This window comes from Oncorhynchus keta, chromosome 30 (genome assembly GCF_023373465.1).
Source record: "Oncorhynchus keta strain PuntledgeMale-10-30-2019 chromosome 30, Oket_V2, whole genome shotgun sequence".
NCBI lineage: Eukaryota > Metazoa > Chordata > Actinopteri > Salmoniformes > Salmonidae > Oncorhynchus > Oncorhynchus keta.
Genome location: NC_068450.1, coordinates 29700543 through 29728270, shown reverse-complemented (window position 1 = coordinate 29728270; position 27728 = coordinate 29700543). Strand labels below are relative to the sequence as shown.

The following is a 27728-nucleotide window of genomic DNA, read 5'->3' as shown; positions in this document are numbered from 1 at the left end:
GCAGTGGTCGCTGAGATCCTGGTTGAAGACAGCGGAGGTGTATTTGGAGGGCCAGTTGGTCAGGATGACGTCTATGAGGGTGCCCTTGCTTACAGAGTTAGGGTTGTACCTGGTGGGTTCCTTGATGATTTGTGTGAGATTGAGGGCATCTAGCTTAGATTGTAGGACTGCCGGGGTGTTAAGCATATCCCAGTTTAGGTCACCTAACAGAACAAACTCTGAAGCTAGATGGGGGGCAATCAATTCACAAATGGTGTCCAGGGCACAGCTGGGAGCAGAGGGGGGTCGGTAGCAGGCGGCAACAGTGAGAGACTTATTTCTAGAGAGAGTAATTTTCAGAATTAGTAGTTCGAACTGTTTGGGTATAGACCTGGAAAGTATGACATTACTTTGCAGGCTATCTCTGCAGTAGACTGCAACTCCTCCCCCTTTAGCAGTTCTATCTTGACGGAAGATGTTATAGTTGGGTATGGAAATCTCTGAATTTTTGGTGGCCTTCCTGAGCCAGGATTCAGACACGGCAAGGACATCAGGGTTAGCAGAGTGTGCTAAAGCAGTGAGTAAAACAAACTTAGGGAGGAGGCTTCTGATGTTGACATCAGTAAAAGAGAATGAGTAAACTTACCTGGTCAAATAAGGGTTAAAAAAAAGAATTTACAATATAACTTGGCACACCTGTTAAATGAAATGCATTCCAGGTGACTACCTCATGAAGCTGGTTGAGAGAATGCCAAGTGTGCAAAGCTGTCATCAAAGCAAAGGGTGGCTACTTTGAAGAATCTCAAATATATTTTGATTTGACACTTTTTTCCTTACTACATGATTCCATATGTGTAATTTCATTGTTTTGATGCCTTCACTATTATTCTACAATGTAGAAAATAGTTTTTTTAAAAAGAAAAAAAAGAAAGAAAGAAAAACCCTGGAATGAGTAGGTGTGTCCCAACTTTTGACTGGTGCTGTATATATATATATATTTTTAAACAAAACATATAAGATCTTCTAAGTTCGTGTTTACTTACCAGAGACCTTTTTTAGTGTCAATCAGCTTTGAAATCAACATATTTTGAGTTATGGTTTGCATATTATCACAAAGTACTAGGATAGTGAATTGATGTTAGCTTCAGCTGTCAGCTAGCAAGGAAAGTTAGCCTACACATCTGGAAGCTACCCGTATCTTCTTCCAATGTAAAGGGTTCTAGCCTGTGTGGACAATGTTTTGCAAACAGTAATTAACAGTTTCAACATTTTGTCTCGCATTATTTAAGACTGTGTTAACTTCTGTGCAGAATAAGTGGGGAGCTAACATGATGCAGCCCAGACTCACAGTGCAGGCTAGCAGTGAGTAAGTGGAGCTAACATGATGCAGCCCAGACTCAGTGTAGGCTAGCAGTGAGTAAGTGGTGCAGGCAGGGTGAGCTATGATAAGGGGTCGGCTGCTCCGATAGAAAGGCTTGATCTGTGAGACACAATTAACAGAAGTACCGAAAGTAACACAAATTCTAGTAGCGAACCGTTATCATGTTCTAGGATTGAAAAAGTACCTTCGTTTCCGTGGTATACCGTGCAACACCAGAACACAACACAAGAGCAGAGCAAAGCAGAAGACAACACAGCCAATCAGAACATAGAAAGACTGAACACAACAGAACCGAGCAGAATCGAACAGACGTTGATTGTGTGCAGCTGACCCCTGCACATCCCAGCAGGCATTGCATGATGAATGGGCTCAGGCGATGACTATGACCCACATGCCCCCTCCTCCTCCACCCTCTCCATCACCACTATGACTTTCCTCACTACCAGTCCCTAAACCATAGACATTCAGCCACTGCCATCCTACAAGACTCATTTGCATTCAGTTCACTTAGGCTTGGCATTGTACTCCGGCACAATGACACAGAGCCACGCACAAATACAGCATTGGATAGGTCTATAACAGTGGAGGGCTGGGGTATCTACCTAAGTCTATAACAGTGGAGGACTGGGGTATCTACCTAAGTCTATAACAGTGGAGGACTGGGGTATCTACCAAGGTCTATAACAGTGGAGGGCTGGGGTATCTACCAAGGTCTATAACAGTGGAGGGCTGGGGTATCTACCTAGGTCTATAACAGTGGAGGGCTGGGGTATCTACCTAGGTCTATAACAGTGGAGGGCTGGGGTATCTACCAAGGTCTATAGCAGTGGAGGGCTGGGGCATCTACCAAGGTCTATAGCAGTGGAGGACTGAGGTATCTACCTAGGTCTATAACAGTGGAGGGCTGGGGTATCTACCTAGGTCTATAACAGTAGAGGGCTGGGGTATCTACCAAGGTCTATAACAGTGGAGGGCTGGGGTATCTACCAAGGTCTATAACAGTGGAGGACTGGGGTATCTACCTAGGTCTATAACAGTGGAGGGCTGGGGTATCTACCTAGGTCTATAACAGTGGAGGGCTGGGGTATCTACCTAGGTCTATAACAGTGGAGGGCTGGGGTATCTACCTAGGTCTATAACAGTAGAGGGCTGGGGTATCTACCAAGGTCTATAACAGTGGAGGACTGGGGTATCTACCTAGGTCTATAACAGTAGAGGGCTGGGGTATCTACCTAGGTCTATAACAGTAGAGGGCTGGGGTATCTACCAAGGTCTATAACAGTGGAGGGCTGGGGTATCTACCTAGGTCTATAACAGTAGAGGGCTGGGGTATCTACCTAGGTCTATAACAGTAGAGGGCTGGGGTATCTACCTAGGTCTATAACAGTGGAGGACTGGGGTATCTACCTAGGTCTATAACAGTGGAGGACTGGGGTATCTACCAAGGTCTATAACAGTGGAGGGCTGGGGTATCTACCTAGGTCTATAACAGTGGAGGGCTGGGGTATCTACCTAGGTCTATAACAGTGGAGGGCTGGGGTATCTACCTAGGTCTATAACAGTGGAGGACTGGGGTATCTACCTAGGTCTATAACAGTGGAGGACTGGGGTATCTACCTAGGTCTATAACAGTGGAGGACTGGGGTATCTACCTAGGTCTATAACAGTGGAGGGCTGGGGTATCTACCTAGGTCTATAACAGTGGAGGACTGGGGTATCTACCTAGGTCTATAACAGTGGAGGGCTGGGGTATCTACCTAAGTCTATAACAGTGGAGGACTGGGGTATCTACCTAGGTCTATAACAGTGGAGGGCTGGGGTATCTACCTAGGTCTATAACAGTGGAGGGCTGGGGTATCTACCTAGGTCTATAACAGTGGAGGGCTGGGGTATCTACCAAGGTCTATAACAGTGGAGGGCTGGGGTATCTACCTAGGTCTATAACAGTGGAGGACTGGGGTATCTACCTAGGTCTATAACAGTGGAGGACTGGGGTATCTACCTAGGTCTATAACAGTGGAGGACTGGGGTATCTACCTAGGTCTATAACAGTGGAGGACTGGGGTATCTACCTAGGTCTATAACAGTGGAGGACTGGGGTATCTACCAAGGTCTATAACAGTGGAGGGCTGGGGTATCTACCTAGGTCTATAACAGTGGAGGGCTGGGGTATCTACCTAGGTCTATAACAGTGGAGGGCTGGGGTATCTACCTAGGTCTATAACAGTGGAGGGCTGGGGTATCTACCTAGGTCTATAACAGTGGAGGACTGGGGTATCTACCTAGGTCTATAACAGTGGAGGACTGGGGTATCTACCAAGGTCTATAACAGTGGAGGGCTGGGGTATCTACCTAGGTCTATAACAGTGGAGGGCTGGGGTATCTACCTAGGTCTATAACAGTGGAGGACTGGGGTATCTACCTAGGTCTATAACAGTGGAGGACTGGGGTATCTACCTAGGTCTATAACAGTAGAGGGCTGGGGTATCTACCAAGGTCTATAACAGTGGAGGACTGGGGTATCTACCTAGGTCTATAACAGTGGAGGACTGGGGTATCTACCAAGGTCTATAACAGTGGAGGACTGGGGTATCTACCTAGGTCTATAACAGTGGAGGACTGGGGTATCTACCTAGGTCTATAACAGTGGAGGACTGGGGTATCTACCAAGGTCTATAACAGTGGAGGTCTGGGGTATCTACCTAGGTCTATAACAGTGGAGGACTGGGGTATCTACCTAGGTCTATAACAGTGGAGGACTGGGGTATCTACCTAGGTCTATAACAGTGGAGGACTGGGGTATCTACCAAGGTCTATAACAGTGGAGGTCTGGGGTATCTACCTAGGTCTATAACAGTGGAGGACTGGGGTATCTACCAAGGTCTATAACAGTGGAGGACTGGGGTATCTACCAAGGTCTATAACAGTGGAGGGCTGGGGTATCTATCTAGGTCTATAACAGTGGAGGACTGGGGTATCTACCTAGGTCTATAACAGTGGAGGGCTGGGGTATCTACCTAAGTCTATAACAGTGGAGGACTGGGGTATCTACCTAGGTCTATAACAGTGGAGGGCTGGGGTATCTACCAAGGTCTATAACAGTGGAGGGCTGGGGTATCTACCAAGGTCTATAACAGTGGAGGGCTGGGGTATCTACCAAGGTCTATAACAGTGGAGGGCTGGGGTATCTACCAAGGTCTATAACAGTGGAGGGCTGGGGTATCTACCAAGGTCTATAACAGTGGAGGACTGGGGTATCTACCAAGGTCTATAACAGTGGAGGGCTGGGGTATCTACCTAGGTCTATAACAGTGGAGGGCTGGGGTATCTACCTAAGTCTATAACAGTGGAGGGCTGGGGTATCTACCTAGGTCTATAACAGTGGAGGACTGGGGTATCTACCTAAGTCTATAACAGTGGAGGACTGGGGTATCTACCTAGGTCTATAACAGTGGAGGACTGGGGTATCTACCTAGGTCTATAACAGTGGAGGACTGGGGTATCTACCTAGGTCTATAACAGTGGAGGGCTGGGGTATCTACCTAGGTCTATAACAGTGGAGGATTGGGGTATCTACCTAGGTCTATAACAGTGGAGGACTGGGGTATCTACCTAGGTCTATAACAGTGGAGGGCTGGGGTATCTACCTAAGTCTATAACAGTGGAGGGCTGGGGTATCTACCTAAGTCTATAACAGTAGAAGACTGGGGTATAGTTCTAGGTCTATAACAGTAGAGGACTGATAAATATTAACAGAGCAAGACAAGCTCAATAAAGCATATGACTGATGTACAGCAGCACAGACAGACACTGACAACCAATCTCACCAAGAGTCATTATAGTAGTTAGATTCCTCCAATATCCAGACGCAATGAGTCAGAGAAGACTTTGGTTGGTAGCCCTAGCAGGAGTAGAAGGAGCCTAGTTCCATATAGGCTAGATTTGGGCAGTGAGAGTAAGAACAGCAGGAGAGAGGGGAGGAAAAGAGAGCGGGACGGTGTTACTCCATTAAAAGCCCCGAGGATAGAGAAAGTAATGCATGAGAAATTGGGTTTTTCCTCCCTCGCTCTCCCTGCTACTGTTGTTCCATTGAGCCCGCGCGGGTCCTGGGAGAGAGAGTGGGAGACCAAATTAAATTTGCCACAACGTCTCCAGCCATCGCTGGAGAGCGCCTGGGGGCATAAGAAATGGATTCTGGAATTTAAAAATAAATAAATAAAAAGGAGCGAGAGAGAGAGAATTGAATTAAATTGAATTGGGAGAGAGAGACCAGGAGAAGGTGCTGGAGACAAAAGCAGAGGGGGAGGTAGAGAGAAATGAGAGCAGTGCTTTGGGGCTGGGAGGGGGGAGGAGAAGGGTGAGAGGGAGACAAGGAAGGGGAGGAGGGGAGCGAGACAAGGGAGGTTTTATATAGGCTGTCTAGATCCACTGTATGGTTCTTATTCACAGGCCAGGAGCTTCATCATATGTAGAGGTCACTGGGTTACTAACACACAGTGAGATCAGCTACCGCTAACAGAGAGACACCTAAACATGGAGGGTTACCGGGAGGTCAATGATCCATTACCTCACCCTCATCCTACAGATGGGTCAGATTGTGTGTGTGTGTTTTTGACCCGAGGGGGGGGGGGCGATGAGGACACCACAACAACCCTACTCATCTCATTACACAAGACTTCTACTGCAGTGTTTCTCATGCTGGTTCGTGGCCAGTCTGGTTGTGGATAGAAGCATGGTCTTTGGTCGTGGGTCAAAAGAATATCTCAATGTTGGAATGTCTGAAAGGCTTTAGGTGGGTCACAACATATGTTGTAGAAGCTCTGCTCCAAACACAGACAAGTATTAGAATGGAGTAAGGGAAGGAGGATGGGAAGAAGGAAGGAGGGGATGAGGGGAAGAGGGGATGGGGAGGGGAACAGGGGATGAGGGGATGAGGAGGGGAAGAGTGAATGATGAGGAGGGGTACAGGGAAGGATGAGGGGAAGAGGGAACGATGAGGGAGAGGAGAGTGAGGTTAGTTTGAATATCAAACCTGATCAGGGCTGAAGAATCCTGAGACCTCTTTGGAGCTTGTTTACATCTGTGTTAGGGAAGTCTGTTTTAAAACCACCCACTCTTCCTCATTATATGAGCCCTTCTCCACCCCTCACGCAGCAGGCTAGGATGGAGAGACCTACGGCCCATTGAGAGCCACTGAGCAGGCCTCATTAAGATGATAAAACAAACACACACAATGGGCCTATCAAACACACACACACACACACACACACACACACACACACACACACACACACACACACACACACACACACACACACACACACACACACACACACACACACACACACACACACACACACACACACACACACACACACACACACACACACACACACACACACACACACACACACACACACACCCACCCTGGGCCAACACCTGTGTCCCATTCAGGGGAATATCCGGCCACTTAACACTCCTAAAGGGGGAAGGGAAGGGTGCTGTTTTTGTTTGTGTGGACCAGACAAGACCCCATCCCTCAGTCAGTCCCAACACCCAAACAGCCCCTGAATCTACTCCCACTGCCACGGGCAACCTGGGACCTAAACACAGTGACCCAAAAACCCACTGAGTCTAGTCAGTCGTGTTGCCCCTGGTGTCGTTTCAAACGAGAGACCCTACTTTAATTTACACTCCTCGACCAACCCCCATCCATCATCACCTGCAGCCTGCGGGGTCCACTTTGTGTATAGGTGCCACAGCTGTGTGTGTGGTTGGGTACTGACCCCCTGCATGCCAACACCTGTCCCACAGACCCCCATGCCACCCAGGATGGGCAGACACACAGATGGACAGCAGGCAGACAGACAGGGCAGCGGAGGGGCACAGTCCAAGCTGGCAGAGGAGCTGGGGGTCAAAGCCAATTCAATTCTCTCCATTCAGTTATTCAAAACAGAGAAAGACACGCTGTGGGAAATTGGCTATGGTCAATTTTGCAGTGGCCGATACACAACTCCCGACTTGGAAATTAAATGGAACTGACCCTAACCAACCCAGCACGCTCTCTAATTGTGTTTACTTGATAGCTACCTACACAAATAGCTAGCTAGAATAAAGTGTTAATAACAAGATAAAATGAATTAAAAGACTTAAATGCAATACAAGTATCACTCCAGAGGCTACGAGGCTGATCTGTTTAGATGTGGGCGGTTAGCATGAGCATTAACACGCACACAGAGCACTGTGTTTACAGTTGGGCCACATGGAGCCGCTCAGCACCAGATGTCCTGCGGATGGAGCCGCTTGGACACCAGATGAGAGAGAGGAGAGAGCGAGAGAGACAGGAGAGAGAGGAGAGAGCGAGAGAGACAGGAGAGCGAGACAGAGAGAGCAAGAATGAGAGAGACAGGAGAGCGAGAGAGACAGGAGAGAGAGAGAAAGAGAGAGGAGAGAGAGAGAGAGAGACATACAGAGAGAGACACACAGAGAGTGAGAGAGACACAGAGAGAGAGAGAGAGACACAGAGAGAGAGAGAGAGACACAGAGAGAGAGAGAGTCACACAGAGTGGAGAGATAGAGAGAGAGACACAGAATGGAGAGAGGAGAGAGAAGAGAGAGAGGGAGTAGAGAGACAGGGAGACAGAGACTGAGCGAGAGGGAGAGAGAGAAATTAACCACAAACCATAGACAGATAGAGGTCATGGTGGTTTGTGTGTGGACAGCGCTACGGCTCTGACTGAGGCCTACTGGGTGTGAGTGTGTGAGGTATCAAAGTGCAGGCAGGGCCAAGTGGGTAAACATAGAAGTGTCCCTTCCACCTGTCACCCTTCATACCCCAACTGAGCTTTAATCCCCCACAACCATTATTCCTTAAACCCTGAATCTCAAACTCCCGTACACACACACACACACACACACACACACACACACACACACACACACACACACACAACAAGGCACGCAGGCAGGTGCACGCACACACACACAACGACACACACACACACACGCACAATGACGGTACACACCCGCACACAAATAATGGCTAAATTGATCCACAAAACATATTTCATTAGATCTGGTAAACCATAGCACTTATCATGAGGACACGATCATAGCATCCAGCGGTGAGGCAGTTCATTCCCATTAACAGACTACACTGCTCTCTCTCTCCCACTCTAAAATGCCTTCATTAAGAGTTAGCTTAGCGCTGCTAGCACTGGAGTGCTTCCATGCTGTGTGACTGTAACCATGCCCCGAGGGCCCGCGCCAAACACGGAGGTGAAGTCCATTACCATCAAGCCAGCTTGTTTTAAACCACTAAATAAAACAGGCAACATTTTACATCTTTGAGTATAAATAACCTTTCGTAGCAGAGGAAGATAAAGAGAGAGAGAGAGACAGAGAGAGTAAGAGAGAAAGAGAGAAAACAGCAGTTCACTAGGGGTTTGAATGAAAGTCTCTGATATACACTACTAATATCGGCCAGTCTACGTGGAACTCTCATCTCTATCTTTCTATTATTATTCAGCTCTTCTCAGAGTCATGTGTATGAAAGGGCTTTTACATAGCCGTTTGTCACGGAAATGTACAGGACTTAGGCTAACCACAGCCATACACATACAGAGCTCGTGTAGATGGGCAAAACTGGTCCGAACTCTGTTTGAGATTTGGAGATGTAATCAGAGCTCTGTTGGCATCAGATAAAATGCAACTCAGAATCTTATTGGGAAACACTTTACATCAATTGCTGTTACACTTCCGTAATAACAATGTCATTAGCATCCTCTACGACATTGGGAAGATTTAGTGAAACTGTAAAGCAAGGCGAACCAGAAACAGGAGAAGGCAACGTATAGGTGAGCCATGAGAAGACCTAGCCCAGACATGTCTCCTATAACTTTAACTAGCAGGCCTACTGTCAATTTGGCAGGTCTCCTTGTCTCTTATAGGAAACTGGAGCTACATAGAGCTATAAAGAGGCCACCGTTCTCCTCTCACTTTCCCAGCCCTCACCATCCAATCATGTGTGATGTGGTGTAATGCTACACCCCATACCTCCATTATCCCTGGCTAGAGGAGTCTCTGGAATGTATCTGATTCCAGCCCAGGGGGTGAGCAGCACCTTGGAAACGCACCTCCACCTACCCCCTCTCTCGCGCTCCCCTGCCCGCCTGAGCCCCCCTTCCAACTCCTAACTTTAAAACGAGCTGAATTCCACCAGAGGCTCGACTGCCTAGTTATGATGTGTTTCTGGCGGCGTTGTGATTTCCGTCTGTCTGACGAGATGTGGACACACAGTGGGTTGTGGGTTTCAAGGCTATTCTGTTTCTGGGACTTCTTGTTTCTTCACTTCAGCCTCATTCACTTCCACTCCCAGTCTCCCACTGACTCCCAGTCTCCCACTGACTCCCAGTCTCCCACTGACTCCCAGTCTCCCACTGACTCCCAGTCTCCCACTGACTCCCAGTCTCCCACTGACTCCCAGTCACTCCCACTGACTCCCAGTCACTCCCACTGACTCCCAGTCACTCCCACTGACTCCCAGTCACTCCCACTGACTCCCAGTCACTCCCCACTGACTCCCCCACTGACTCCCAGTCTCCCACTGACTCCCAGTCACTCCCACTGACTCCCAGTCACTCCCACTCCCACTCCCACTGACTCCCAGTCACTCCCACTGACTCCCAGTCACTCCCACTGACTCCCAGTCACTCCCACTGACTCCCAGTCTCCCCCACTGACTCCCATTCTCCCACTGACTCCCAGTCTCCCAGTCCTAAATCAGCACCAGCCTGAGGGACATCCTACAGGGTCATCAACAGGTTGATCTCCCAGCTATATTATAAGAAACCCATGTATTGAACTTTCTGACCACAAATCCAATATTTAAAAAATCCCCAATGCAGCGTTTAAAAAAAATCTCAATATCAAATCATTTCTGGAAAACAATTAAGTACCTTACTGTGATTGTTTTCGATTAAAATGAAACAAAAAGTATAAATAATTTTTAGCTAAATGCAATGTGTCAAGCAACAACTGTCTGGGAGTGGTCTGGGAGAAAGGCCTAATTGGAGGAGCCTATTGTAACCTGAAAACTACCTGTTATAGGCAGATAGGAGGGCAAACTCTCTTATTGGTCTATTAACTTAGACTTCCTGGTAGTCCAAAAAACCCACCCCACTAAACAAGCCGAAATTTCAGCTGTTCTTTTCAAACAACATAGTGTTGTAAAAAAAACAGGATTTTTCCACTATCTCTTTAACCACTAAACATAGACTAGTGAAAAGGTTAGCCTAACACACCAGCCGTCCTGGGAATCATTTCAAAGAATAATTCAATTCATTTGTAAAGCGCTTTTCACACACCCCATGCTACCTTAACACCGGCCCTATCTCCTAATCTTTGATTAAGAATAAATGACATACTGTGCTCAGGAAATCTTACAATATAGCCCAATTTCATCCTTCCTACCGTGAGTCATGACCATCTAATGATTACCGTCAAAAGGGGTTTACCTCATCTCCCTTCTCCTGAGAGAGAGAGTCATCATCACTAACGTGCACAGTAACTAAGCCTATATGGTATGTGTGTATGAGTCACTGGCCAGGATAATTCAGTGGGGGAATTATGACAGAGGAAAATCATTTCCCTGGGCCACTGGGGGAGAGGAGGCCGTGGCTAATCGTTCAGTAATATGATCTACTGCATACTGGCGGGTTCAGGCACAGGCACAGACAGACACACACACGTTCAGCTACATACGTTGTACTCACACACAAGGCCACACATAAACACACTGCCACACTGCTACGCACACACACACGCAAACTTACACATACAAGTGGACACACTCGTGACTGCCAAAAATCTGAATACCTTAATATTTTTTCTATTCAAAATAACTCAAGGTTACTATCTGGTGATTCACTAATACTGGTTCCTATTGTAGCAGTAGTAGTAATCTAATACTGGTTCCTATTGTAGTAGTAGTAGTACTCTAATACGGATTCCTACTGTAGTAGTAGTACTCTAATACTGGTTCCTACTGTAGTAGTAGAACTATAATACTGGTTCCTACTGTAGTAGTAGTAGTACTCTAATACTGGTTCCTACTGCAGTAGTAGTACTCTAATACTGGTTCCTACTGTAGTAGTAGTAGTAGTAGTAGTACACTAATACTGGATCCTACTGTAGTAGTAGTAGTACGCTAATACTGGATCCTACTGTAGTAGTAGTAGTACGCTAATACTGGATCCTACTGTAGTAGTAGTACTCTAATACTGGTTCCTACTGTAGTAGTAGTACTCTAATACTGGTTCCTACTGTAGTAGTAGTAGTAGTACTCTAATACTGGTTTCTACTGTAGTAGTAGTACTCTAATACTGGTTCCTACTGTCGTAGTAGTACTCTAATACTGGTTTCTACTGCAGTAGTAGTAGTACTCTAAAACGGGTTCCTACTGTAGTAGTAGTACTCCAATAATAGTTTCTACTGTAGTTGTAGTATACTGATACTGGTTTCTACTGTAGTACTAGCGGTAGTAGCAGTACACTAATACTGGTTTCTACTGTAGTAGTAAGAGTAGAGGTAGTACACTAATACTGTTTTTACTGTAGTAGTAGTAGTAGTAGTAATAGTAATCTAATACTGGTTTCTACTGTAGTATTAGTTGTAGTACAATAATATTGGTTTCACTGTAGTAGTAGTAGTAGTAATAGGGTCAAACTCTAATACTTGTTTCTACTGTAGTAGTAGTACACTAATACTGGTTTCTACTACAGTAGTATTACTCTAATACTGGTTTCTACTGTAGAAGTAACTGCTCTAATACAGGTTTCTACTATAGTAGTAGTGTTACTCTAATACTGATTTCTACTGTAGTAGTACCACTGTCCAATGTGTTTACTTCTACAACACTCTCCCAGTCAATGGCCTACTGAAAGCCAATCAGAATTGAATTAGACAGAGAGTAGAAAACTAAATTTCAAGAATGTCTTTTCAAAGATGTCCAATTTCAACATATTGGACACAGTCAGCATTATTCTAATCTGAATAAATATTCTATATAAACATCTAAATAAATGCATTCCTTACATTCAATTGGCCAGAGTGTACAGAGGACCAGCTCTGGTAGGGGGAGAAGTCATAACGTGACGGACTGAATGGAACAGCCAATGGATGGACTATGGGGGCAGGCAGTCCTGTACTGGGTAGAAGGATAGGGTCATTGGAAGTTTGCCTGGTTCCACTCTCATTCTATAGACTGGGTTCTGGATTGGCCCCCCACACACTGAGCATGGCTTTGAAGGGCACTGACATGGAAAAATACAAGAACTGGCATGTTGTTGGGACTCTGTGGTTCCCATCAGCATAAACTATCCATGAATAACATGACATGCTATAGGTTAGACAGCAGCTTGTTTATAACATGTTTATAACAATCTTACATAGCCAATATAACATCCCATTGGGATGAAGGAGCAGCAGCAGGCATCAGACATTCAGAAAACCTGATCACAGAGGGCTTGGTAGTCAGAACTATCAGATGGAACACATAGCATAACAAGACAAACAGTTGGCACAGCTAGACAGAACACAGAAGCAAGTCTCAACATTTCACAATGGATTTAATCAAATTAACGCAATTTTGACTTGAGTTTTTATCCAATAAAATAGCCCTCCTGTTTCCCAACACAGGCTTTTTGGTGACAAGCTTTCTCCCAAAACATGTTCCAGGGTCGTTATCCACAACGCGTCTCAGAGTATGGGAGCTGATCTACGATCAGTACATACAATCATATTCATTCTCATTTAAAAGTCCAAACTGATGCAAGATCAGCATTCCTACTCTGAGACGCTTTGTGGATAAGGGCCCTGGTCCTGCTTTCTTTAAGCAAAGGCTGAGATTGAGAGAATAGATAGATTGCCGAACACAAAGACACAGCTAAATGAATAGTCTCCCTAACTTTCTCTCACACACAATATAAAACAAGACCCCAGGCTACAAATTTCAGGCAGGTCTAGACTGCCCCTGTTCCCGCCGAGGAGTCAAATGTTTATATACAGTATCTGATATAGCACGTCTCTATGTGAAAGCGGTCTGGCTGACTCAATAGGAAAATGTGTGCGTAACAACGTGTAGAAACATATGTGCATCGCCACCACCCCATGAAGGAGGTTATATAGCGTACAGCTAATCAAATATCGAATTTAGTGTGGATACTGTCGTTTACTATGCAATAAGCCTAAAAAGCAAAGAAATGCCGTCCTGCCTATTCTACTCACATCAGCCAGTCCTAGCGGAACACAAGCAACTTTCCACTGTCATGTGAAACGTTATTGAATCACAAATGAATTGATGGATGCAATCGGGAAGGACAAAAACGTTTTTTTCCAAGCAAACCTTTTTTTTAATCCATCTTTAGGTACAATAATATATAAATGTTCTCGCGTAATTCCACTACACATTGCAATAAATGAAGGCATAACACAGCAAGTTGTTTTCCCACGTCAGCAGTGTTCTCAGAATGTTTTTAAGCACACTCCTCAGGCTACATAACAATAAAAAAAATACTTTACAGTTAACGTTACATTGTATCCTACTGCGTCAGAAACAGCAACAATCAATAACTAGCCTGCTAACCATACTGCCATGCCATAAAGTTACAATAACAAGTTACTTTCTTTCTTGTTCGTGCTAAATTGTATCACGGGGTTTCGCTTGCTTGATGCAGACATTCCAACACCCCTTCACATAATTCCAGGCAAAAAAACTTCGACATGAATTCACCAAAACGGTGGCCTTCCTATTGATTAGCCAAAAGCAGCTCTGGGATTCAACTCTTTCCCCGGGCTTCATTTTCGATCCAGGGGAAATTCAGGCCAAAACTGTGGCTGCATTTTCAATCTGCGCCAAGATACAAGCCAGTCGAGGCTAGTAATTGAACGACTGAGCAGCGTTCAGCTCGTCTTGACCAAAACATTTGCACCAGTAAAGGTTTTACTTCGCCACACTCACCTTCGAGGTCCGAGTGAAAGCCTAGAGACGATCTGGTAGAATGAATGTTTGGATTCAACCCAAGCTCACCCGGTGCTTACGTCTTGCTTTACCAGCGGCTCCGGTCTGCCGTTCTACTTCTTACAGACTTGTCTGATGGGAGAGAAATTTGAGAATGTCTCTCTTTTTGCAGAACTATGCAGCTCTGCCCAACAATGGTCAACAGAGGGCGCCAGCACAGCATTGTCCATGAAGAGGCTAAAGTCTGGATAGTTAGTTCACCCAAATTACATATGAAACTCATCTTCTTGACAGCCAGTCCACGAAATATTTCAATTAGTTGATTTAGTACTAAAGATGAAAAATAGTTCATAAATAGTTTCTAACTGTTAATAATACATTGGTTGAAAATCTGTGATATTCATTCATTAAAGTACTGCTTGCCAAGTACTGAGATTATTATGGCGGCATTTAAATACCAATCACACAATTCAGACCATTGTCCCCCCCCACTACTTTCAAGAGGCTCTCCAGACCAGTGAAGACCCCAACCCAGGAGGCATTCATCCAAAAACAACTCAACTATTTTCAGAGATGGCCTATCTCTGGCAGCCAAAACAGACTAATACTCCATCTAAACTTGAATTGCTTCTCAATTACAATAGGGTCCTAGAAACATAAATCCCTCTACTTTCATATCACATCAAAATAATGTGATATGTGTGTTTTAATCAGCTTCATCCCAGTTGCAGCCGACAGTATTTTTCAGTGACAACACGTTTCTGGCTGGCTTTTTCCCTTACACACAGGAGTTCGTAGCATGCTAGATAGCTGTTTAGCACAGGTGGGCCCTCTGTCTTCCATCTGTAATCTGTAAACACGCGCTGTAACATGGCGATATGGCCGGGAGAGAAGACTAACCCTACAAAGGTGTGTATCAATTTATCCTTTTGTTTCTTTAAAATGATTTCTTGCTGTTGTGAAAGATAAGGTTCCAAAACCTTACCACGAGCGATGCGTCTTCATGTTCAGATAGAGCGTCATGGCTATTAGCGAAACTCCCCTCTACAGAAAAAGCCTTCGTCCGATGACTCTTATGTGTAATGTAATGGGACTGAGAGTCATGGTCAAGGGCTAGGCAGACCTATGAACATGTCATCTGTAATAATAAGTACAAGTAAACTGCCATTTTAACCACACTTCATGTGGACTTGTATTGCTTATCTTTGTCAAGGTTGCTACGGACAACACCCCACTGACAAGACTAAACCAAAAACAAACATAGTGCGTGTATACAAGATTTACTGTGGACCACTTCAAATGGAGACTTGCAGTTGAAGGCTATGCAAATATATAGCTGGAAACATTGGCCGTTTCCATGGCTTCACCTTTTTTCTTTCTAAAACAGAGAGAGGCAAACAACAAGTGTCTGTGTCAAAGTCGATGTCTTATTCCAAACCCTGTTTACTTTCTCCCCCTCAGCAACTGATCTAGGATCAGCTCTTAATTCCTCAGTCCATACCACAACCACCGTGAGCAAATACTAATATGACCCAAGATCAGTTGTTTGGGGAATGAAGTCACCACACACATCTGTCCTCTGACCTTGTGACACACGCGGTCTGTGATTTGATTACAGAGGACCTAAACCTGGGACAAAGTCGTCCTTCAAAAAGCTTTTCCTGTTTGACACAGGGGGGCAACACAGCTTTGCCTGTCTCACCCAGAACACATGAAAGGGGGAAACACAGCTTTGCCTGTCTCACCCAGATCACATGAAAGGGGGAAACACAGCTTTGCCTGTCTCACCCAGATCACATGAAAGGGGGAAACACAGCTTTGCCTGTCTCACCCAGATCACATGAAAGGGGGAAACACAGCTTTGCCTGTCTCACCCCAGATCATGACAGGGGTCAACACAGTTTTGCCTGTCTCACCCAGGGCACATGACAGGGGGCAAGGGGGGGTAACACCACACAACTCAGCCCAGGAAAGACAATGAAGTCAACTCTGAGAGAGTTACCTTTTATGTACTTGTCTTGCCCCGATGAAGCAGACACAGTACTCACTCAATACGCTGTGTGTCCTGCGGCCTAATGGGCGAGAATCAGGCATTTAAACTCATCCCCCCTTCTCCTCATCAGCCCTGGCCACAGCCTGTGGCTACTCAATCAATAAACTGATGTAGTCTGATGAGCACATAATTAAAAACTTTATTGATGTTCTGACGGGAGGGACTGTGGCTGTCTGGCATGAGTCTGGACAGATGACCTCGAATTCACATGGATGTGGAGAGTACTGTGCCATGTGAAAACACAGGAGATTGCTGTACCAAATGACATGGGTGAGCGGGTTCACGGCAGGAGAGGACATGACTGCCTTTGTATGTACCACATCCAGGTTAGATCAAACAAGGTCTTCAACATAGAGGTTACCAACTCAAATCGGTTCAGAAAATTGATTTCAACAAATAAAAAAAGGCCTATACTCTCTATGAGAAAGTTCACAATTTCATGAACTTCAAACAACCTACACTTCTGTTCAAAAGTTTGGGGTCATTAAAATAACATCAAATTGATCAGAAATACAGTGTAGAAATTGTTAATGTTGTAAATGACGAGTGTGGCTGGAAACGGCATATTTTTAATGGAATATCTACATAGGCGTACAAAGGCCCATTATCAGAAATCATCACTCCTGTGTTCCAATGGCACGTTGTGTTAGCTAATCCAAGTTTATAATTTTAAACGGCTAATTGATCATTAGAAACCCTTTTGCAATTATGTTAGCACAGCTGAAAACAGTTGTTCTGATTAAAGAAGCAATAAAACTGGCGTTATTTAGACTAGTTGAGTATCTGGACCATCAGCATTTCTGGGTTAGATTACAGGCTCAAAATGGCTAGAAACAAATCACTTTCTTCTGGAACTCGTCAGGCTATACTTGTTCTGAGAAATGAAGACTATTCAATGCAAGAAATTCAAGATCTCGTACAACGTTGTGTACTACTCACAGAACAGAACAGTGCAAACTGGCTTTAACCAGAATAGAAAGAGTGGGAGGCCCCAGTACACAACTGAGCAAGAGGGCGAGTCCATTAGCGTCTAGTTTGAGAAACAGACGCCTCACAAGAAGGCCAGCATCCCGGAGTCGCCTCTTCACTGTTGGATTTGAGACTGTTTTTTTGCGGGTACTATTTAATGAAGCTGCAAGTTGAGGACTTGTGAGGTGTCTGTTTCTCAAACTAGACAATAATGTACTTGCCCTCTTGCTCAGCTGTGCACCGGGGCCTCCCACTCTTTTTATTCTGGTTAAAGCCAGTTTGCTCTGTTCTGTGAGTAATACACAGTGTTGTATGAGATCTTTAGTTTCTTGGCAATTTCTCATCTGGAATAGCCTTCATTTCTCAGAACAAGAAAAGACTGGCCATTTTGAGCATGTACTCAAACCCACAAATGCTGATTCTACAGATACTCAAGTAGTCTAAAGTGTTATTGCTTCATTAATCAGAACAACAGTTCAGCTGTGCTAACATAATTGCAAAAGTGTTTTCTAATGATCAATTAGCCTTTTAAGATGATAAACGCGGATTAGTTTACACACAACGTGCCATTCGAACACAAGAGTGATGGTTGCTGATAACGGTAAGCCTATGTAGATACTCCATTAAGAATCTGCCCATTTCCAGCTACAATCGTCATTTACAACATTAACAATGTCTACACTGTATTTCGGATTATTTTTATGTTATTTTAATGGACAAAAAATTTGGTTTTTCTTTAAAAAACAAGGACATTTCTAAGTGAACCCAAACTTTTGAATGGTAGTGTAATGGAGTTGACCCCCAGGTCTGTCTCAGCCCAATCTGCTGCCTCTGTCGAGGTAAATCTGGCACTGTCAAGCACACGGCTCCAGCCCTATTCTAATCCCTGTCTGCGGTTTCTCAGCAGAGAGCCTCCTCCACGACTTTAAATACATATTAGGGGATTAGGCCTCCATTAGTGTTGATCCCTAATCTGAAACATCCTCCAACCACCTCTCCAATGTTCTAATTAAGGTTTTCCACCCCCGGGCTCACAAGGCCCTGCTGCAAATAGCATGATGCAGAGTAAACCATCACATACTAGTTAAGGCAAGAGGTTTGATCAGAATCAATACACACACATGCAAACTCACAGGCACTTCTTAAATTCATTCCAGATGTCCATTAATACAGTTGCATAATGATTAATGAGTTTCGTACAAGGCTTTTTGTTGCATTGTGGGATGTGACTTTATTTTCGTGGTGTTGCATGCGCAGTGGGGTTGTTTTTTCCCCCTACAACAAGTAAAAATGGCGACATCCTTAAGAGCTAACATAATAGGGAAAACGCGGTACGTTTTAAATCGTTGAGTATGTTAACCGGGAAAATGATGGTACATTAATTTATAAACTAAAAGCGTAATTCATTTCAGTATGCCAGTACTTCGATATGTGGATGATGATTTGTTAGCAAAGGCTAGCTAGCAAACGTTAGTATTTCAACAACAAAAAATATACACTTAATGTGGAAGTTTTGCACAGATCCATAAGTTGTGTGCATGCAGTTGACTAACTAAGTTACCTCCACAGTTAAGCTTTTAAATGTTTAGATTTTTATGTAACCTTTCAGTTAAGCTTATGCATGCATAGATGGCAAATTAGCACAGGTGTCCGCCAGTCTTGCTTCTGTAACCTTTAGGGATGCAGGAACAATCGGTACAGTTCCATATCGTATTGTATTGTTTGATTAATATCGCAATGTTATTTTAGCGCCAGTTGACTGTACCTGGACCAAAACTCCAGTATCCCCCCCCCCCACAGATTGTTATACATATTATTTTGAAAAAGGGAGCCAATTTGTTTTCTGCACCTTTTATTTCTATGACTGATCGAAGCTGGTTTCTCATGGCTCTCTCTTGTCCCTCTGCAGTATACATACAGTGAGAAATATGTTTGGAACATCAAATCGCAATAAAATCACAGTATCGAATCTCATAAACAACTGTGAGAATTGCAATACATAGGTGCTGATTGTCCAAGGCAATTCCCAGCCCTATTAAACAAGCGATGTGACGTGGAGATATGGCCGTGTGGGAACCCTAGCCCTATAAAGATGTAGGAATTTCAACGTTTAAAAAAATATAGATATATTTATTGCTCTTATGAAAGATAAGTTCCTTATTTTTCATAAAGCAATTAGCTTTTATGAATGGGGTATGTTTGGCTTAGCAAAGATACTTTTTTGATCAACCTTAACTTGGTGATACTTCCTCAATTCCCAATTTGGAAGACAAGCAATGTCCATGTCCAGTTTCAGGGGGTTCGTTTAAGGAATAAGGGACGGGGGATGTGGAATATGGACAATATACCACGGCTAAGGGCTGTTCTTAAGCAGGACGCAACTCTGAGTACCTGGGTACAGCCCTTAGCTGTGGTATATTGGCCATATACCACAAACCCCAAAGGTGCCTTATTGCTATTATAAACTGGTTACCAACGTGATTACAAGTCAAAATGTCACGGCTCCTCTCCTTGTTCGGGCGACGATCGGCCTCACCGCCTTTCTAGTCATCGCCGTTCCATTTTTCATATTCCCATTTATTTTGCCTTGTTCCATACACACCTGTTTTTTATTCCTTAATCACACTGAATTTATTTAGTCCTCTGTTCCCCTCCATGTCTTTGTGTGAAATTGTTTTGATGTTATGTGGGTATTGTTACGTGCCAGACTTTTGTTTATGTTATGCGTTTTGGGCACATTTTATGTACTTATGTGCTTTTGTTTGGACCGGAATAAAAAGTGCGCCTGCTCTCCTGAACTCTGCTCTCCTACACCCGACTTCGCCTCCAGTACACACCCTTAACACAAAATATTAAAATGTTTTTCATACTATGGTATATGGTCTGATATGCCATGGCTTTCAGCCAATCAGAATTCAGGGCTCGAACCACCCAGTTTATAATTTAATATATAAACTGGCTAGTTTGGGTCCTGGATGCTGATTAGCTGAAAGCTGTGGTATATCAGATAATCTACCACAGGTATGATGCAAAACTAATTGTTTACTGTTTTAATTACTTTGGTAACCTGTTTGTAATAGCAAAATGGCACCTCAGGGGTTTGTGGTATATGGCCAATTTACCACGGCTAATGGCGTGACACAACAGAGTATACCACACCTCCTCGGGCCTTATTGCTTAATTAGAAAATGCTCCGTAATGACATTCATTTTTTACTCAATGAAGTAATCCAACAATGTGTACAACTCCATCTTGTCTACTTAAAATCTTCTCTCATTGATGGTTGTCACGAGTTACCACCAGGGGTGAAAGGCGATTTTCATTTCTTCCTGCTACGGGACCTCCTATGTGTGCATGCACCAAAAATGTTTCTGAGCCTAATCATAGAATGGTGTTATATAATCCATATTAATTCAATAAGATCTCTGTGGGCCTGGTCGTAAACATTTGTCATTTAACTTTTTAAATGTTTGACCTTTTATTGTGGCATAAACACAACCAGTCATGATGTTTTCATCTGATTGTCAAACTCACTTTAAAGGGCTCCTTTACTAGGCTACCTGCACACCTTCATCCACTTGCAACATATTTCCAGCCTCCAAACACTGGTGACTGGAAAGAGACATCTGTGACACAAAACACCAAAAAGTGCCATGACCTTTGGTGGTTGTCATTAGGCCCTTATCTCCTTAGGCCCTTATCTCCTTGGCAAAATGTCAGTGTTCTCTTCGAACCACATTGTAGGCTTAACCACCCGTTTTCAAGTCCATTCGCACATTCTTCATGTCTCACATGCAGTAAAGATAAATAATGGAGTTGTAGCCTACAGTTTTCTTGATATTTTGTTGTATTTATTGTGATGGGCTCATGTTTTACCGGTACGGTGTACCCCCCGCTATTGTGGTTGCCACAAAGTAATAATTGGCTATCATGTAAAAATTCATAACAATTAGATTTTTGGTCTTAATTTAAGGTTAGGCATGATGTTTGCATTGTACTTAGGGTTAGGTTTAAAATCAGATTTTAAGAAGATAAATTGTAAAAAAAAAAAATATATATATAATAATAAACTAGTTGGGGGTTAGCCATAATTTTGACTGTGGCGGTGGTAACTAGTTTTCCCTCATATTTGCGTATGTTGTAGCTTAGACCCTAGTCTGAGGTTTTTGTGCTGTGCCACCATTGGTTGACACACAACATGCTCTTGTCAGGTTGCTCAGATAGTATTCTGTGTTGACTTTTCCCAACTACTTGTCCCTGCGCCTCCAGTTCCCATATGGGCCCTGTCTGGCCCGCACACAATGCATTTGTAAAGTATTCAGACCCCTTCACTTTTTCCACATTTAGTTACATTACAGGCTTATACTAAAATGAATTAGATTGTTTTTTTCCTCCTCATCAATCTACTCACAATACCCCATAATGACAAAGCAAAAACATTTTTTTTTTTTGCAAATTTATGAAAAAACTAATAAAACTGAAACCAACTTCCTACAAATGGTAGAGTAGGCGTTAAGTTGCTTCACCAATCACAGGGCCAGAGTACACACGGTAAGGGTTACGTAAAGAGAGGTGTGGCTTGTGAAACCACCAGAGGATGTTATAATGATAAAATGGTATTGCTGCGTGCTGGTTGCATTTATGTTTTACTCAACCTGCATATCTTCCTTCTCCAGGATTTCTCAATTCTGCGTCGGACATGTTAGGGGGAAAATCCATACATCCGCATAGTAAGTAGTCTTGAATTGGCAAAATATTTTAGCTGCTAGTTTGCGTCTGTCATTTATACTGAACTAAAATATAAACGCAACATGTGAAGTGTTGGTCCCATGTTTCACGAGCTGAAATAAAAGATCACAGAAATATTCCATACTCACAAAAAGCTTTTCTCTCAAATTTTGTGTGCAAATTTGTTTACATCCCTGATAGTGAGAATATCTCTTTTGCCAAGATAATCCATCCAAGTGACAGATTAAACAGCATGATCATTACACAGTGCACCTTGTGCTGGGGACAGTCAAAGACCACTCTAAAATGTGCAGTTTTGTCACAACACAATGCCACAGATGCCTTAACTTTTGAGGGAGCGTGCAATTGGCATGCTGACTGCAGGAATGTCCACCAGAGCTTTTGCCAGAGAATTGAATGTTAATTTCTCTACCATAATCTGCCTCCAACGCCGTCATTGAGAATTTTGCAGTACGTCCAACCGGCTTCACCAACTGCAGACAATGTGAAACCACGCCAGCCCAGGACCTCCACATTGAGTTTCTTCACCTGCAGGATCTTCGGAGACCAGCCAATCGGACAGCTGATGAAACTGGGTTTGCACAACCTAAGAATTTCTGTACAAACTGTCAGAAATCGTCTCAGGGAAGCTCATCTGCATGCTCGTCGTCCTCACCAGGGTCTTGACCTGACTGCAGTTTGACTTCGTGACTGAATTCAGTGGGTAAATGCTCGCCTTCGATGGCCACTGGCATGCTTGAGTGTGCTCTTCATAGATTAATCATGGTTTCAACTGTGGCAGATGGCAGACAGCATGTATGGCGTTGTGTGGGCGAGCGTTTTGCTGATGTCAATGTTGTGAACAGAGTGCCCCGTGGTGTCTGTGGGATTATGGTATGGGCAGGCATACGTTACAGACAACGAACACAATTGCATTTTATCGATGGCAATTTGAATGCACAGAGATACCGTGGCAAGATCCTGAGGCCCATTGCCGTGCCGTGCATCTGCCACCAACACTTCATGTTTCAGCATGATAATGCACAACCCCAAGTCGCAAGTATCTGTACACAAATAATGTCACTTTAATAATGTTTACATTTCCTACATTGCTCATCTCATGTACAGTGAGGGAAAAATGTTTTTGGTCCCCTGCTGATTTTGTACGTTTTCCCACTGATAAAGAAATGATCCGTCTATAATTTTAATGGTAGGTTTATTTGAACAGTGAGAGACAGAATAACAACAACAAAATCCAGAAAAAGCAATCAATCAATCAAATTCAAAACTCTCCACCATGGCCAAGACCAAAGAGCTCTCCAAGGATGTCAGTGACAAGATTGTAGACTTACACAAGGCTGGAATGGGCTACAAGGCTGGAATGGGCTACAAGACCATCGCCAAGCAGCTTGGTAAGAAGGTGACAACAGTTGGTGTGATTATTCGCAAATGGAAGAAACACAAAAGAACTGTCAATCTCACCTTGTGGAGTTGCAATGATCATGAGAACGGTGAGGAATCAGCCCAAGGCAACAAAGGTGTAGCTCAAAAAGAAGCACATTAAGTTCCTGGAGTGGCCAAGCCAGTCTCCAGACCTTATTCCCATAGAAAATCTGTGGAGGGAGCTGAAGGTTCGAGTTGCCAAACGTCAGCCTCGAAACCTTAACGACTTGGAGAAGATCTGCAAAGGGGAGTGGGACAAAATCCCTCCTGAGATGTGTGCAAACCTGGTGGCCAACTAGAAGAAACATCTGACCTCTGATTGCCAACAAGGGTTTTGCCACCAAGTACTAAGTCATGTTTTGCAGAGGGGTCAAATACTTATTTCCCTCATTAAAAAGCAAATAAATTTATATTATTTCTGACATGCGTTTTTCTGGATTTGGTTGTTGTTATTCTGTCTCTCACTGTTCCAATAAACCTACCATTAAAATTATAGACTAATCATTTCTTTGTCAGTGGGCAAATGTACAAAATCAGCAGGGGATCAAATACTTTTTTCCCTCACTGTATATACTGTATTTTAAACCATCTATTGCATCTTGCCTATGCCGCACAGCCATCGCGCATCCATATATTTATATGTACGTATTCTTATTCCATCTCCTTATATTGTGTGTGTGTGTATAAGGGAGTTGTTGTGAATTTTTGTTAGATATTACTGCCCTGTCGGAACGAGAAGCACAAGCATTTCGCTACACTCGCATTAACATCTGCTAACCACGTGTAAGTTAGTTTTTATTTGTTAAGGTATCTGTGACCAAGAGGTGCATCTGTATCCCAGTCATGTGGAATGCACATATTACTGCCTAATTAATCTATTTCAATCGACTGATTTTCTTATATGAACTCTAAATCAGTAAAATCTTTGAAATTGTTCTGTTTATATTTTTGTTCAGTGTATGATTCAAGAGAAGTGACTGGCCTGGTATTAGGAGTGTGCTTCACTTGGATTCTGTTTGGTTTATATCAAGCTTCAGAAGCCTGGAGTATGGTACGTCACTGATGTCTTACCTGGAGTATGGTACGTCACTGATGTCTTACCTGGAGTATGGTACGTCACTGATGTCTTACCTGGAGTATGGTACGTCACTGATGTCTTACCTGGAGTATGGTACGTCACTGATGTCTTACCTGGAGTATGGTAGGTCACTGATGTCAGACCTGGAGTATGGTACGTCACTGATGTCAGACCTGGAGTATGGTACGTCACTGATGTCTTACCTGGAGTATGGTACGTCACTGATGTCTTACCTGGAGCATGGTACGTCACTGATGTCAGACCTGGAGTATGGTACGTCACTGATGTCAGACCTGGAGTATGGTACGTCACTGATGTCAGACCTGGAGTATGGTACGTCACTGATGTCAGACCTGGAGTATGGTACGTCACTGATGTCTCACCTGGAGTATGGTACGTCACTGATGTCAGACCTGGAGTATGGTACGTCACTGATGTCTCACCTGGAGTATGGTACGTCACTGATGTCAGACCTGGAGTATGGTACGTCACTGATGTCAGACCTGGAGTATGGTACGTCACTGATGTCTCACCTGGAGTATGGTACGTCACTGATGTCTCACCTGGAGTATGGTACGTCACTGATGTCAGACCTGGAGTATGGTACGTCACTGATGTCTTACCTGGAGTATGGTACGTCACTGATGTCTTACCTGGAGTATGGTACGTCACTGATGTCAGACCTGGAGTATGGTACGTCACTGATGTCTCACCTGGAGTATGGTACGTCACTGATGTCTTACCTGGAGTATGGTACGTCACTGATGTCTCACCTGGAGTATGACACGTCACTGATGTCTCACCTGGAGTATGGTACGTCACTGATTTCTTACCTGGAGTATGGTACATCACTGATGTCAGACCTGGAGTATGGTACGTCACACCTGGAGTATGGTACGTCACTGATGTCAGACCTGGAGTATGGTACGTCACTGATGTCTCACCTGGAGTATGGTACGTCACTGATGTCTCACCTGGAGTATGATACGTCACTGATGTCTCACCTGGAGTATGACACGTCACTGATGTCTCACCCGGAGTATGGTACGTCACTGATGTCTTATCTGGAGTATGGTACGTCACTGATGTCTTACCTGGAGTATGGTACGTCACTGATGTCAGACCTGGAGTATGGTACGTCACTGATGTCAGACCTGGAGTATGGTACGTCACTGATGTCAGATCTGGAGTATGGTACGTCACTGATGTCTTACCTGGAGTATGGTACGTCACTGATGTCAGACCTGGAGTATGGTACGTCACTGATGTCTTACCTGGAGTATGGTACGTCACTGATGTCTTACCTGGAGTATGGTACGTCACTGATGTCTTACCTGGAGTATGGTACGTCACTGATGTCAGACCTGGAGTATGGTACGTCACTGATGTCACACCTGGAGTATGGTACGTCACTGATGTCAGACCTGGAGTATGGTACGTCACTGATGTCTTACCTGGAGTATGGTACGTCACTGATGTCTTACCTGGAGTATGGTACGTCACTGATGTCAGACCTGGAGTATGGTACGTCACTGATGTCAGACCTGGAGTATGGTACGTCACTGATGTCTCACTGGAGTATGGTACGTCACTGATGTCTCACCTGGAGTATGGTACGTCACTGATGTCTCACCTGGAGTATGGTACGTCACTGATGTCTTACCTGGAGTATGGTACGTCACTGATGTCTTACCTGGAGTATGGTACGTCACTGATGTCTCACCTGGAGTATGGTACGTCACTGATGTCATACCTGGAGTATGGTACGTCACTGATGTCTTACCTGGAGTATGGTACGTCACTGATGTCTTACCTGGAGTATGGTACGTCACTGATGTCAGACCTGGAGTATGGTACGTCACTGATGTCAGACCTGGAGTATGGTACGTCACTGATGTCTCACCTGGAGTATGGTACGTCACTGATGTCTCACCTGGAGTATGGTACGTCACTGATGTCTCACCTGGAGTATGGTACGTCACTGATGTCTTACCTGGAGTATGGTACGTCACTGATGTCTTACCTGGAGTATGGTACGTCACTGATGTCTCACCTGGAGTATGGTACGTCACTGATGTCAGACCTGGAGTATGGTACGTCACTGATGTCAGACCTGGAGTATGGTACGTCACTGATGTCTTACCTGGAGTATGGTACGTCACTGATGTCTTACCTGGAGTATGGTACGTCACTGATGTCTTACCTGGAGTATGGTACGTCACTGATGTCTTACCTGGAGTATGGTACGTCACTGATGTCAGACCTGGAGTATGGTACGTCACTGATGTCTCACCTGGAGTATGGTACGTCACTGATGTCTCACCTGGAGTATGGTACGTCACTGATGTCAGACCTGGAGTATGGTACGTCACTGATGTCTCACCTGGAGTATGGTACGTCACTGATGTCTCACCTGGAGTATGGTACGTCACTGATGTCTCACCTGGAGTATGACACGTCACTGATGTCTCACCTGGAGTATGGTACGTCACTGATGTCTCACCTGGAGTATGGTACGTCACTGATGTCTCACCTGGAGTATGGTACGTCACTGATGTCTCACCTGGAGTATGGTACGTCACTGATGTCAGACCTGGAGTATGGTACGTCACTGATGTCTCACCTGGAGTATGGTACGTCACTGATGTCTTACCTGGAGTATGGTACGTCACTGATGTCTCACCTGGAGTATGACACGTCACTGATGTCTCACCTGGAGTATGGTACGTCACTGATGTCTTACCTGGAGTATGGTACGTCACTGATGTCAGACCTGGAGTATGATACGTCACTGATGTCAGACCTGGAGTATGGTACGTCACTGATGTCAGACCTGGAGTATGGTAGGTCACTGATGTCAGACCTGGAGTATGGTACGTCACTGATGTCAGATCTGGGTATGGTGTCACTGATGTCTCACCTGGAGTATGGTACGTCACTGATGTCTCACCTGGAGTATGGTACGTCACTGATGTCAGACCTGGAGTATGGTACGTCACGGATGTCTTACCTGATGGTAAACGTCACTGATGTCTTACCTGGAGTATGGTACGTCACTGATGTCAGACCTGGAGTATGA

General features: G+C 44.4%; 1 protein-coding gene across 50 annotated transcripts in view; it reads right to left on the bottom strand.

The window, feature by feature from the left end:
• LOC118363373 (bifunctional heparan sulfate N-deacetylase/N-sulfotransferase 1-like) overlaps window positions 1-14519 on the bottom strand; it is an 83484-nt gene extending 68965 nt beyond the window's left edge. For all 50 annotated transcript variants that reach the window (XM_052488120.1, XM_052488147.1, XM_052488124.1 and 47 more), the window contains exon 1: window positions 14379-14519. The gene's annotated coding sequence lies outside the window, so the exon portion shown is untranslated. The remainder of the gene's footprint in view (window positions 1-14378) is intronic.
• Between the last annotated feature and the right edge of the window lie 13209 nt (window positions 14520-27728).